Below are 10,167 nucleotides of genomic sequence, written 5' to 3'. Positions count from 1 at the left end.
TACCTTTACATTTTACAGTCCAATTTTCTATTGACCAGGATAAGGTCATTGCCCCTCCCCTTTTGGGAGAATTAAAAAGTTTAGTGGGGGAACAGGATCTAGTAGGTTAACTGATAAAAAAAAAGTCTAAACTTGTTTTTGAGGCAAGTTTTCCTGTATTTCAAGTTCCTGAATCACTCGTCGATTGAGTGAGCTTTTTGATTTAATTAGCTGTTGTGTTGGGGAAAATTGCTATGTTTGACAACTGATTCATGTTACTGCATATTTATTTTGGCAGTTGATACTTACAAGGAGTTTGTGACATATAATTTTTTTTAACGATCTTAATTTACGTTTCGTAGATGGCAACTTTATTTAAATAGACTTCAGTGTAAATATTGAGTTAAAATTTTCAGTAATCGTCACGTTAAGGTTGCTCTGCATTGTATTTATTGATACATATCTACATTTAATAAATGAGTGTCTTTCTGGATTAGAAGATTTGTCAAACCAAATCTCTTTATCATAAGATCAATGGCGTTATGTATTTTTTTTATTAGTAAATGAGGCTAAGGCCAAGCTCACCGATCAAAAGTTAGTACTTATAGATAAAGCTGGCTGCACCCCGCAGAGAACTTCTTCCCGCAACCGGATTAAAAGTAGACAATGCCCCCGCTCAAGCTCTAAACTACCTATTTACTACATTCTATTTAAATAGGGTGGGAGGTAAGCCCGTACTGGGGGAGCTCCAGAAGCTTTTTAATGCCGTCCTCTTTGAAGGGAGAACTCCAGAGGCGTGGAGTAGGAGTGTTGTCGTCCTGTTCTTCAAAAAGGGAGACAAAACCCAGTTGAAGAACTATCGACCCATTTCCCTCCTAAGCCACGTCTATAAGCTGTTCTCAAGAGTGATCACGAACCGACTTGCGCGAAGACTCGACGAATTCCAACCACCGGAGCAGGCTGGGTTTCGGAGCGGATACGGCACCATAGACCACATCCACACAGTGCGGCAGATTATACAGAAGACCGAAGAGTATAATCAGCCCCTGTGTCTAGCATTTGTGGACTATGAGAAGGCCTTTGACTCGGTTGAAATCTGGTCTGTTCTGGAGTCCCTGCAGCGTTGTCAAGTAGATTGGCGATACATTCAAGTGATGAGATGTCTCTACGAAGCCGCTACAATGTCCGTCCAAGTACAGAATCAGCAAACAAGGCCCATACCGTTGCATCGAGGAGTGAGACAAGGGGATGTTATTTCCCCGAAACTGTTCACTAATGCAATGGAGGATATGTTCAAGACGCTGAACTGGAAAGGACGCGGCATCAACATCAATGGCGAACACATCTCTCACTTGAGATTTGCTGACGATATCGTCATCATGGCGGAAACGCTGCAGGACCTACAACAGATGCTTAACGACCTGGCTGAATCTTCTCTACGCATCGGCCTACGGATGAACTTGGACAAAACCAAGGTCATGTTCAATGAACATGTTCTACCGGAACCGATTGCGATACACGGCGCCGTTCTCGAAGTTGTTCGGAAATATGTATACCTCGGGCAGACATTGCAGTTAGGTAGAAACAACTTTGAGGACGAGGTGAATAGGAGAATTCAGTTGGGTTGGGCTGCATTTGGGAAGCTACGTCGAGTCCTAACATCGTCGATTCCACAGTGCCTAAAGACAAAGTCTTCAATCAGTGCGTCCTACCTGTCATGACTTACGGAGCCGAAACGTGGACACTGACGGTACGGCTGGTCCACAAGTTTAAAGTCGCTCAGCGGGCTATGGAAAGAGCTATGCTCGGCGTTTCTCTGAGGGATCGCATCAGAAATGAGGTAATCCGTCAGAGAACCAAGGTCATCGACATAGCCTACCGAATCAGCAAGCTGAAGTGGCAGTGGGCTGGCCATATTAGCCGAAGAACCGATAACCGTTGGGGTAAACGAGTTCTAGAGTGGAGACCGCGCCTCGGCAAACGTAGTGTAGGACGTCCTCAGGCACGGTGGAGTGATGACTTGCGCAAGACGGCTGGCAGGAGCTGGATGCGAGAAGCCGAAAATCGATCTCAGTGGCGTGCACTTGGAGAGGCCTATGTCCAGCAGTGGACTGCGATAGGCTGATGATGATGATGAGGGTGAAAGCTCATCAGAAAGAGTTTCTTTCGCAAACATAAAAATAGTAAGGATGACCTTACACCTCCTAAAAAATTGATGCTTAAAAGCTAATTTGGTCTACAGTGCAAGCTCATTGACAAGTGACGTGTACAAAGGTCACAAGGATACTGGCTGGACAGGTGCAGCATCTCACATCCGCGATCGACAGATAAGATATGCGGAACTGTTCACATTGTTTTACAATACTATCGCTTATCAATATTATTGCTGGCTTGAGGGAGTAACCAGAGCTTTATTGAAATAAAAAAGTATCAATTATTTACAGATTTACATAAAGATTGGAAAAGTAAGTAAGTATATTGTAGCAAAAATGCGAAGATTACCGATGCATTCATATTGGTATGGAGATTAAAATTTCTCGTTTATGATCATCATCTGCCTAGCTTTTTCCCAACGATGTTGGCTAACAGTGTTTTCCCAGAATAGATATGGGATATTTTACCGGAAAATATCCATTTTTTTTTCAGCATATTTCAATATTTCACCGTTTTATATCGTACTTATATTAATTAGGTTCTTGAATATGTGACTCACCGTTTTTCCCCCATTTTTGATTTGGGCCTACAGTTGAAGTTGGCATTGAAGGCCACATATTTACAAATCAAAGTTCATCAGGCGCATTTGGGAAAACTCAGACGCTAGTTTGTCAAGCGATTATTAACCTACACCTCCTTCGATAAGAAGTGCTTTTTTTAGTCTTATTATAAAATGCGTGTAACTTATGCATTGGCACCATGACGGAGAAAAGTGTGAATCACAAAAGGGCAATCACATCCGCCTAAGAAACTAAACATTCCCAATAAGGCAGGAAGTCAACTTCCAGTGTTAATGTATACTCACTCATTTACAATATTTTACAAGGAGTGACTGCCTTTTGACCTCCACAGTGCAACTTGGAATATTTAGTTTTCTAAGATTATTGATCATAATTTGCAAAACAAATCCTTGATAAAGATGAGGAGAAAAATATATTAAGAGATACTCGTATTTCATGTCATTTGTGAGATGACAGACAGATAAGTATGGAAAAAGAAGACATTGGCCAGGATGATGATGATTCTATGCATTGAACAAAATATTTCAAAATGTATGGAGCCCCGGCCCACTCTTTGTACACTGTTGTACAAAATGGGGAAAATATTTAAAACAGTTTTCAATGATCCAATTAATTTAATTTGGCTTTGTTTGGCTGTAAAAGACACACGAAAAAACCTTTATGGCGGTAAGGTTAATGCTATAAAGTCCATTTCACTGAAGAAGTCCCTCGGAAAATTGTGGAACTATATATTTTTGTACGTACCTATGTACTGAGCTACCGCATAGGCACTAATGGACTTTATGTGTTTGTCGTAAGCTGTCATCATGATGACGGATTAATGACATTTGACATATTTAATTGTCATAATTGTCAAATCGGTGGTTTACTGTCATTTTTTTGACAAGTGAGTATCTAAATTGTTGAGACGCCATACTAACGAGAAGTCAATAAAACTCATTGATAAATAACAAATGATTACAAGTTATAATTCCTGTTATTCTTTTTTCCGATGTGGTTATTTGCACCAACATGAATGACATTTTGCAGTGCGAAGTTTATTCACTTACCCACATCTCTTACATTTTATTACGCTACTTACGAACTTTGTTTTAATAGCGGACCGCCCACAAAACTATTTAGTAAGAACAGAATTACAACTAATGTGGAAACTACATCACCTATTTACTTATAAGTAATTACGTATGTACTAACATGAATATTGCTTAAGGCGCGCCTAAAAATCGTAAGCGGCAATGAACGACTGATAAGTTTCGTCCGATTACAAAAAGGCTGTATGTTCTTACAAATGAACATGCAAACAAGTTCTTATGTAGGTAGTTTTTAATATTTTTTATACTTTTAAAAGCACTGAAAATTTCAATGTGATATACATATATTTTTTATACCTACTAATGATGACTACTGGTGTATGAGCGGGATTTTGGGATTTTAGGGCACTGTAAGGATGTCAATATCTCCACAATTAATAATGTACTTCGTACAAAACAGTCTAAAGTAGGAACTAATTAAAAATACTTCATAAGTGTTTGTGAACAAAATATTATGTAAATGTTATAGTAATTACATCTGAGGAATTTATGGTATCATAAATTACTAAATATAGATGTTTTAAGACAATTTTCGACATATTTAAAACCACAATAATTTAGAATACCGGATAAATACCACGTTCGCGAAACGTGGCCTACCTATCATTGAGGATTATTATATCCGATATAAACCTTTTACGCATAATTATTATTTTACGATCATTAAAAAACTTCATTAATGGAACCTAATGAAGTATTTCTAAACAAAATTGTATCAATCGTTCTCATGAATATTCAAGAATTTCATTTTATTTAAGTACCGAACTTACCAAAGTTGGTAAAATTTTACGTTTTCCTAAGGCTGTGTTTTGTAATATTGATTTTACTTACGTTTTCATTTCGTAATTTGAGACGTCATGAAGATACCCACTGAGCGTGGTACGACTGAAGGTTCAAATATGGGTTGCTTTCTGTATAAACCTGGGCATATTGATAATAGTGAAAAATCAAGTGATAATTTACCACGAACAGTTACGTATTTCTCCTCTCAAACCAAGGTCCCCTCGTACGAACCGTACTGGGACGAGGGACCTGCGAAGAAAATATTATTAGATCTCTCTATTTAATACCCAATAAGCCATAGGTGTAGTAATGGATTAAATTGAACCGAGATGTCCTGTCGAGGGACTGGTTCCTATGTCATTCTTATATTAAAAAAATCAGTTTATAATAATTTAAATACCTACAACAAAATCTCACAAAACTACAATAAAACAGTATGCAGAAGTTATGTAAACATCAAGTTTTTATATTATTGCACTTTAAGCTCTAAATAAAAATATGCAAAAATCAGAATAAAAAACACATAATTTACATCGTTTTCGCAACGCTGTGTCAATCATTTTGCAAATATATGAATATCGATTTTGTTATTTAATTATTTTATCAGATTTAAGTTTAATTTACGATCTATTTGAATAATTCAATTCTGTTTTGATTTATTTGTAATAAATCTTTTTTTCAATTTGCACATTAAAATAATGCACTTCGATACTGTGAGACTTAATTATTAAGTTCATTGCAAATTATACCGTAGTATGTATTACATAAACTCTCTTTTGCGAAGTTAAAATTAAATTTAAATTCTCCCTCATATAGTTTTTTAATGTAGCATAATGTTTGGCACGAGCCAAGTTAGCTTTTAACCTACTGTGCCAAGGATAGCGACCTACGTATTTTAGGTTTTACAATAGCTCACGAATCCTATTGTCTGTTTGTTAATCTAGTAATGCATTAATCTTTAGACTATCAGAAACTATTTAATTTAGCTACTAAGATTTATTGTATTTGTCTTTAAATAGTTATTAGAACCTTATGTTTTGGAAATTATGCTAAGTTTGACTCTCATTTGTTTTGGATATCAATACTGGTTCAGATCCAGAAATACGGTTTTTGATTATACAAACATAAAAAAACTGCAAATGAAACGGATCCTCCATTTAAGACACACAACCAGAAAGACACAGATAGCGGTTCAATTATGAACACCCCTTATTTTTCAACTCAAAAACATTGCTGCTTGCATACTCAAATGGCGCGCAGCATGAAGGACTTTTATTCGTTGAAAAGTCCCTGGACAATTTTTCTCATCCTTTCTATCTTCGCTACTCACTACCGGATATCATACTACAATCCTAAATTGACCTGCTTATAACCAAGTTACAGCAATGTATTAGATTTATTGTCGCTTGTCAACCTTTACGTCAAGAAGCTATAAAGTTTAATGACGCGCTGATTGGAGGCGCCAGCGCAACTCACTTGATTAGAACCTAATGTGCGTGATATTTGCCGCTTATCTTTAACTCTCTGCCTCAGAAGATAATCGAATTGCCATATGAGAAATTCTGTAGGTCTCTACGAACGTGGCTAATAGAAGAGAGCTTCTATTCTGTAGAGGAGTTTATAAGAAAATTTTCGACTCAATCCTATCATTTTAGAAATGCATTGTAACTACTCTTATCATATTTTAAGTATTGTGTTTCTTTTTAACCCCCGACGCAAAAACGACGGGGTGTTATAAGTTTGACGTGTCTGTGTGTGTGTGTGTGTGTGTGTGTGTGTGTGTATGTGGCATCGTAGCTCCCAAACGGATGATCCGATTACAATGCGGTTTTTTTTGTTTAAAAGGTATGTCAGTCGGGAGTGTTCTTAGCTATGTTTGGTGGAAATCGGTTCAGGTCTTCAAGGTCATCAGCTCGATTGTTAGGTGTGATCGGAATGTTACACGCTCAGTTTACTTGCAAGCATATGTGGGATCTGAAATTTGAAACACTAAAGTCTTCTGGAACCACTGAGCTGGTCTGCTGGTAGGGCACGAAGGTAGGAGACGTAACCCTGAACTGCCTTTTAGTAAACCCATCGAGTTTGGGCTCGTTGAATTTGTCTTGACGAGTTCTCTTCATGTTTCTGATTGACGAAAACCTGATGCTGGAAATGGGATGTGGCGCATGAAACCCTGGAATGCCGGAATGAAACAGATAAACCGGTTTATATTTTTACTGAAAATCTAGAATGACCAAAGGTTAATCTTTATTGTTTCTCAATCTGTGCAATTCTCCCAGAGCCAGTTTGTCATGAGGATTGTCAAACAGCTTCCTTTGGCTGAGATCGCATATAGCGACCCCATCTTAAGATAAAAGAAATTAAAAGAAAGAAGGAAAAATTAAGGAGATCCTTCAAAAAGCATGAAATAAAATTAAATTATAAATTTAAAAAAACCCCCGACCCAAAAAAAGTACGCAATAATTATGACAGAAGGTAAAAACGCTGAACCCTATAAAAAAGCATAAAATAACTTTTAACACTACGTAAGTTAAGTACCAACTAAAGCATGTCAGACTAAACTAAATTTTGACATGTCGGGGGACCGCTTTTTACCTTCAAAAATACTTACATAAATCAAATGATACCTACTTAATTACAACATTCGTATAAAAGAAAACACGTATCTAAAGTAATGAATTAGAGCGGTCCCCCGACACGACAAAATTTAGTTTAGTCTATATCATAACTGGCAACAAATTTAATGCAACTTTTAGGTCGAAATCCATTGTTACAGATTTAATAACTTCAGGGGTACAAAGTCTTATAATTTCTAAGTATAAACTACTAAACTTATCGCAGTATTGGTCAATAATTATACACTCGTCTTTGGCAATCCTATCGGATTTTATTGACGCTTTTATAGCATCTAGACTCTCACAATATTTTTTATCAATAATATGTGCTTCTTTAAGTTTTTTATCTAAGATGTCACCCTTTCTACGACTTGGCCCAATCTTAATCAAGTAAGTTCTAATATCTACGAGTTGATTATATAATTGTTTTAATACATCAGCCATAACATAATTATATGAGAATTAAAATAATCAAATAATACGTAATACCTAATAATGCATAAAATAAACAATGAGTACCTAACAAAGTAAAATTAGCTTATACATACGAGTACCAGTAGAATTGATAACACCGACCACATTAACCGATACGATATCGATTTTAACAGCACTCACGAGCACTTCACTGAACACCTCACTCACACTTTACACCACATCTGCTGTGGGGCCCTTGCGAGCCTCCCAACGGCGCCAGGACAGACGTCTCTGCATGGACCTCCTGTCGTATTCCTGCTGCATCCAATTTCTATGGCATTTATAGTACAGCTTGTAAATGCCGAAAAGCGCTCCGCACAACAAAACCGTAGTAATTAGTATGAGCAATATGTTTGTCAAGCCCAAATGTTGCTCCACAGCGTTATTTCCAGCTCCAGCTGCATTCTGCGCTATAAGAACCTCTTCTCGTGATTGGCTACCACCCATAGTTTTTTTTTTCAAAAGAAAAATGTAGTTTTATTCAATAATGTAGGCCACAATGGTCCCGTACACGGCGCACACGATTATTTGCCTCAATCTCATTGTTTCTACGCTATGTCCATCACAGACCACACACTACGCGCGCCTTATATGGCAGGGTCGCCATGTAAGGTATGGAGTCGTGTAAATGAAACTCACTCGAATGTTCGATTAAAACTGACTATATTCTAATAAGCACAATTACATTTATAGATCCTTATTACCTACAAGACATACACTACACCTCCCTAAAGTGTTGCAATAAATAAATGCATATAACAATAATAGAATGAATGTCTACTACAAAACATAAGTCAAATACCAATAATAAGAGTTTATGATTGAAGGAATTAAAGTACCTACTGCATTGATGATTCATTCACACTGTTTAAGAAGTCAAAGAACGTATTTTTAACCCCCGACGCAAAAACGACGGGGTGTTATAAGTTTGACGTGTCTGTGTGTGTGTGTGTGTGTGTGTGTGTGTGTGTATGTGGCATCGTAGCTCCCAAACGGACGATCCGATTACAATGCGGTTTTTTTTGTTTAAAAGGTATGTCAGTCGGGAGTGTTCTTAGCTATGTTTGGTGGAAATCGGTTCAGGTCTTCAAGGTCATCAGCTCGATTGTTAGGTGTGATCGGAATGTTACACGCTCAGTTTACTTGCAAGCATATGTGGGATCTGAAATTTGAAACACTAAAGTCTTCTGGAACCACTGAGCTGGTCTGCTGGTAGGGCACGAAGGTAGGAGACGTAACCCTGAACTGCCTTTTAGTAAACCCATCGAGTTTGGGCTCGTTGAATTTGTCTTGACGAGTTCTCTTCATGTTTCTGATTGACGAAAACCTGATGCTGGAAATGGGATGTGGCGCATGAAACCCTGGAATGCCGGAATGAAACAGATAAACCGGTTTATATTTTTACTGAAAATCTAGAATGACCAAAGGTTAATCTTTATTGTTTCTCAATCTGTGCAATTCTCCCAGAGCCAGTTTGTCATGAGGATTGTCAAACAGCTTCCTTTGGCTGAGATCGCATATAGCGACCCCATCTTAAGATAAAAGAAATTAAAAGAAAGAAGGAAAAATTAAGGAGATCCTTCAAAAAGCATGAAATAAAATTAAATTATAAATTTAAAAAAACCCCCGACCCAAAAAAAGTACGCAATAATTATGACAGAAGGTAAAAACGCTGAACCCTATAAAAAAGCATAAAATAACTTTTAACACTACGTAAGTTAAGTACCAACTAAAGCATGTCAGACTAAACTAAATTTTGACATGTCGGGGGACCGCTTTTTACCTTCAAAAATACTTACATAAATCAAATGATACCTACTTAATTACAACATTCGTATAAAAAAAAACACGTATCTAAAGTAATGAATTAGAGCGGTCCCCCGACACGACAAAATTTAGTTTAGTCTGACATGCTTTAGTTGGTACTTAACTTACGTAGTGTTAAAAGTTATTTTATGCTTTTTTATAGGGTTCAGCGTTTTTACCTTCTGTCATAATTATTGCGTACTTTTTTTGGGTCGGGGGTTTTTTTAAATTTATAATTTAATTTTTACTATGGTCAATGGAATGGAAAATGGTGTAGTATTTTGGTCAACGTTATAAGATTATATAGCAAGTTTAAAATGCCTAATCAAGAACACAATTCCAAGTGACTAAAATTCTTAAAATATATCAGCAAAAACTAAGGCACAATATACACGTAATTGCACGTGAAGATCCTCTTAGATTTTACCAGATTAGAGGAAAATCATAAAGGATATGGATTTCCCATCTCAAAAGTATGTAACTTGAAATAACACGTTTGTTTTTCCTCAGTTTTCCTATAAATGATTATATTTAGTGCGTGGATGTTCCATCCGAAAAAAAATTAGAGGAAAAAAAAGCATTATTTAACTTGAATTGAATTAAGTAGGACAAAAAATATTGGTTTAAGTACTCAAGTAGCTTTTTCCTTGTATTATAATTTAAGAAAAATGCTTTTTTGTAAAC

The sequence above is a fragment of the Helicoverpa armigera genome, chromosome 4 (genome assembly GCF_030705265.1).
Source record: "Helicoverpa armigera isolate CAAS_96S chromosome 4, ASM3070526v1, whole genome shotgun sequence".
Lineage (NCBI taxonomy): Eukaryota > Metazoa > Arthropoda > Insecta > Lepidoptera > Noctuidae > Helicoverpa > Helicoverpa armigera.
This window is presented reverse-complemented; position numbering follows the sequence as displayed.